The sequence below is a fragment of the Cryptomeria japonica genome, chromosome 1 (assembly GCF_030272615.1).
Source record: "Cryptomeria japonica chromosome 1, Sugi_1.0, whole genome shotgun sequence".
NCBI lineage: Eukaryota > Viridiplantae > Streptophyta > Pinopsida > Cupressales > Cupressaceae > Cryptomeria > Cryptomeria japonica.
The window spans coordinates 613,388,486-613,394,485 of record NC_081405.1 but is presented as its reverse complement, the minus strand read 5'-3'; positions in this window follow the sequence as shown (position 1 = coordinate 613,394,485).

The window sequence follows — 6,000 nt, the reverse complement described above, 5'->3', positions numbered from 1 at the left end:
CGACTGATTTATGACAGATTGGATGGAGAAAGACATGTAATGGTGGCGACGCAGTTTTGGGAATAGGTAATATTGCTCCACATGAACCAACATTTAATGATTTTGAAGCCTAATTCTTGAACAAAAATAGTATATTTCTAAGTTCATTATTACATGCTAAAGTTGGTCAGAGTAACATATCAGTGCCCACTCAGAGAAAACAAGTATTTGTCAGTCCCAATAATTCCCAATTTCAACTAGTTTTCAGTATGGATTATCCTCTTGTGTCAAGCCAAAATGGCATTACCCCATGAAAACCTTTTTTTGGTAATTCAGCCTAATTTGAATTGGCTGCAAAGTGAGCAAAGTGATATCATTTCTAGACTGAGCGTATTGGCTTGGAAAGAATGAACTAATTTCACTTAATACAGAAGGGCAATTGCTACCTTAAGGGAAGAAGAGAGACAAGTAGAAAATCATAACCAATTGAAAGATGGTTCATCAAGCATATTCAAGGGTACTCCTAGTGTAAGAAGAAGAAGAAGAAGTAGTAGTTGTTATAGTTTTGAAATGATTTAGTTACTTTATATGCTTCTATGAAAATTATTGGAATGGTTCTCTGGAATCATAGGCTTTGTGCTGCTATTTCAGTGATTCTTTACTGTTGAGCATTGAAGTGATTGGAATTTGTTCTTGATGCTCTACAAAAAGGGATGGTTAGGATATTTTCAAGACAAACACAAAACAACAAGCAACAAACAAGTATTAGTGTTAGAAATCACAAATCAAACACAATCCTAAGAAAGCATATCAAGAGAGACACAAAACATAAAATAGAAAGCTTGATAACTCTACGAAATGCAACAAGGCATCTCAAAATTCCCTCCACCATGCTTGTAGCTACTCCTCCCTTGTTCCTCTCCTCTCCAAGTTCCCAAATGAGTGTAGCTCTCAATAGCTTTTTGCACTATTCTGGATGTCTTATGGAGGTTGAAGATTGTAAAATGGATGTGTAGTCACACAAATCTGTCCAGCTTAATTAAATAAATATTTCGTATTTATTTGATTAAAAATCCACTAACCATCAATTAATTAAATTAATATTTAATTAATTCATCCCAAAACATTCTTCTATTAATTAAATAAATTATTCAATTTATTTTAATTAATTCATTAAATCAAATTTCAATCAATTAAATAAATAAAATCAATTTATTTAATTAAATTCCCTTTTCCTCTTTTAAATAAATTAAATAAAACATTTATTTAAATCATTATTCCCACCCCACTTGCATTTTCCTACAAATGCAACTTGCACACATTTTGAAATAAATGAATTTTTATTTTAAATAAAATCCTATTTTCCCTCACCCACCAAATCCACTTGCAAAATCTAATCCCCTTCTAGATTCTTCTAACCCCTTCCTAATTAGTCTAATCCATCCCCTAATTATTGTCACATTCCTAAACAAAATGGAGTCACTTCTCAAAGCCTAAAAGTCTTTGATAACCATTAAAGGCTTTCAACCTTCAACCACTAAATGTCTCAAAGTCTTGGATAACCTTTGAAAGCTTCCAACCTTCAACCACTTAATCCCCAAAGTCTCCAATAACCATTAATGGTTAATTCAAACCCTCCCACATGGTTAAAACATTTGTTTTGACTCAACCTCTATCCAACCCAAAGGTCTCATCAGGCCATTAATGTTTTGACCATGATTATCTCTTAATCATTTGCACAAAGGTTTATCCTTGGATTAACTCTTAATTCAATGGGTAATCTTAATTTAGACTTGACCCTTAGCCTTTAGATAAACATGAGGTCTTCTCAGGCCTTTAATGCCTCCAACCTCTTTTCTCAACCCAACCCTATGTTGACACTTGTCACTATTTTATTGGTGCCAATTGTGCACATGGATCCCCAACTTTCAAGCTTGACCCTTGATTAAACCCTTCAATCCTGGCCATCCATTGCTCCATTTTTCCTATAAATAGAGCCCATTCCTTCATAATCCAGATCCTGAAAACTTGTATGCATCTAAGCTATAGACATTTTAGAGAGAATTCTTAGCATAATCAATCTAACATCTTGTCTTTTTAGTAAAATCAATCATTTTAGCTTCAATAGATTAGTATTAGCTTTTCATTTCACATTTAGAGCTATACTACAATCTCAATCCTCCATAAGCATCCATAGTGCAAAAAGCTGCTGAGAGCTACACTATTTTGGAACTTGGAGAAGAGAGGAACAAGGGAGAAGGAGCTAAGGCCATGCTAAGAGGCAGTTGGAGATGCCTCATAATCTTTGTTTCGTTTATTAGATACATTAGCATGCTTTTAGTGTCTCTCTTGGTATGCCTTCATAGATTAGTTTTTGATTGACTAACACTAATGTTTTGTGTGTTTTGTGTTCTTTGATCATAGACTAACCTTGTGCCATTTTGCAGGGCATCGGGATGATTATGAGAATGCAAATGGGAACAAGCTAAAACAAGATATTATTTAATTATCTAATTTTAATTTTAGCCCAAAAATACAAATGTAGATGATTATGCTAAATGCTCTCTAAATTTCACTATAACTTAGATGCATACAAGATTTCAGGATCTCGATTATGAAGAAATGAGCTCTATTTATAGGTAAAATGGAGCAATGGAGGGTTGATATTGAGCAATCTCAACAAGGGTCGGGATTGAAGGGCTTAAGATCCATGTGAGGACTTTCAACCCAATCCCAGGATTGCAAATGTCAACAAGAGATGGGTTGAGAGGAGAGGGAATAAGCATTAAATGCTTGACATGATTGGAGGGTTAACTTGGGAGGTAAGGTTAATGTTGAGTTTGAAAGAATAAAGTCATTATCCAATAAATAATGTATTTATCCAATGGATAAACTCTTGTGCAAGAGTTAGTGAGGATAACCATGGTCAAAGCAATAAATGCTTGAAGAGACCCATGGGTTAAATGAGGGTTGAGCTAGAGTTAAAGTCTCTAACCATGGGAGCAAGTGGATTTAACCATAAATGGTTATGTAAGAGCCATTAATGGTCATGTAAGAGCCATTAGTGGTTTGGAAGACTTTAGGGGTTAGCTTGTTGAACACATAAAGCATTAAATGTTTTTCAAAGACTTTGGAGTCTTTGAGAAGTGACTCCAAGTTGCTTAGGAATGTGACAATATTTAGGAAATGGGATTAGGCTAATTAGGAATGATTAGAAAGTGGTTAGAAGGGTCTAGAAGGGGATTTAGAATTGCAAGTGGGTTTGGTGGGTGAGGGAAAATAGGATTTAAATTAAAATAAAATAAATTTATTTCAACTTGTGGTTGCAACTTGCATTTGTAGGAGAATGCAAGTGGGGGGGATTTAATGATTTAAATAAATGTTTTATTTATTTATTTAAAAGAGGAAAGGGGATTTAATTAAATAAATAGAATTTATTCATTTAATTGATTGTGAATTTGGTGTAATGAATTAATTAAAATAAATTGAATATATTTTTTTAATTAATAGGAGAATGGTTGAAGAGAAATTAATTAAATGTTAATTTAATTAACTGTTGGCTAGTGGATTTATTAATCAAATAAATAGTACATATTCATTTAATTAAAATGGACAGATTTATGTGACTACAGTTCTTTATCCCATTGTTGTGAAATATTTATATTTGTATGAATGTTGAATGCAATGGTCAGTTCATTTGTGGAGATATTGTTTATGTTCTTCTAATCCCCATCATACTTTGTGGTAAGAGTGAGACTCAATTGGAATATTTAGTTTTTTTTATGATCATTTGAAAATTTATAGTAGTTGCAATCCTTTTTAAACTTTATGGTTAAAAGTTATGCCTTTCAATTGCTTTCTAGTTAAAAGCACACTTGGATTTTATTTATTGTATACCATCAATAGGTAGTTACGCATTGTAAAAGAAGCAGAGAGCAGGTATAGAATTCATCGTACCTATCTCAAATATTTGGTCATATTGTTACCTGTTTGGGCATTATAATATATATTTAGGTAGCAAAATTTGTCAAGCAACACAGACAATAGTTTGACTCTCTTCTTATGTGCAAGAAGGAGATTGTTTATCAGGGCCTCATACTCTGCCATGTTATTGGTGTATGTGAACTACAATTTGTAAGCATCAAAGAAGGAGTTTCCTTTGGGGTTGATCAATTCTACCCCTACACCACATCCTTGTCTGCTTTTAGATCCATCAAACCATAATATCCATATCCCTTCTTCTTTATCACCTTGGGATTTGGATTTGACCATTTTCTTTGGAGGAGATGGCTTTGATTCTTCATCTTTCTTGGAGTTTTCAATATAACTAATATTTTGTGTGACTTCTTTGTGAGATTGTTTCTCCAATTGTTCATGGTCTAGTCCAAACAAGATTGTGTCTTGTGTCTTATTGGATTTTTCTTAACCTTCATTATGTATAATCTTTTCACTCATTGGGGCTAGTCCACTAGACTCCCTTGTGCAAATACATTCTTCACAATCTTCTTGAGACAAATGGATTTTAACCCTTGCAAAGGTATCTTGGAAAATTGTGCATGTGAACTCAAAATATTCTTGATGGTATATGCGACACCATACTGGGAGCAATAGGATTGAAGGATCTGCTAATGCTCCAAGGTGTCTCGGGTTATTCAACACCTTGCATGTGAATTATCTAAAGGTCTCATTTGTAGGATTAAATTCTTGTAAGCCCATGACCGGATTGCCTTCTGAATAACTACAATCATTGTAATTGAATGCCAAAATTTGGTTCAACTTATATACACTTAATTCAACCTCTATAAAGACTATCTCATTTAGAGAATTGAATTTTTTTATCAAGTGTTCGATTTTGGGTTTGACATCTATTTTGATCTCATTGTTTGAACTCCTCCATTGTAGCCATAGTTGAGTGAAGTCAATTGAAATCCACCCCCTCAAATCTTTCTCCATTCATGACTTAGTAGCATTCCATATAGCTCATATATATCCACTGCATGAATATCAATATACTATTATATTCTTGGGTCTACCACACACTAAATATGTACATTCTTTAGCACCCTAATAACTTTCACCTCTAGTTTATCAAGATGAACGATCACTCAATTAGTTGGATGTGGAGTCAATCGTAGCTTCAGACAAATTGAATATGGGATCACATTACAAGAAGATTATGAATCTATCAAGCAGTTGTACATATTTTTTCAAAGATGCGTAGACTTAACAAGAATGGGGGCACCTCCAAATTATCCTTGAAGATCATCGGCATTGCCTCAGCTGCGTTGATGCTTGAATTTTGTCTGCACTGTATGGAAGCAAATGCATTACCCTTCGAGTGTTCCAAGGATTTGATTAAGGCTTCCCTTTGAATAGGGAAACTTTAGAACATGTCATACATAGACATATTCACATTTGTCTTTTTTAATTCTTCAACTGCATTATACCTCTCATGTGATGCAACTTGTGTTTAGATAGTTGGGGTGAATGCTTGGTTGGAATAATTCCCAATAGGTTGTAATAACCCACATTACTTAACCCAACAAAATTTGACCACTTTTTTTTTGTTTAATTTAATCATTTGTGTTTGATCCAATCGCATACTCTAGGCATCCATCCATTTAGATTAGGCATTCATCCATCTGGGATGAGCATCTAACCATACGGGTTAGGCATTTGTCCATACGGAACAGAAGGTTTCATCTATCCAATGCGGGATAGGCATCTACCCATACGGGGTAGGCATCTATCCAATTGGGATAGGAGGTGCTCTGGCCAGAGACTTAGACTCGTCGGGACCATTCGGGTCCTGAGTCACTCACTAAGTACTACACTCCCCTAATAGGAGTGCACTGAGGTCGTCGTCCTTAGGAGAAAACAAATAACATAGTGCAAGCTTGAATTCCGCCTCGGGAAGTCAAGCGAATCCACACGGGATTCCTTCCGAGTATGCATTGAATTACTTTTTCTTTTATTACACTTATCTTTCAAATTAGGATTCTTCGAAATCCTTCTTCTTAC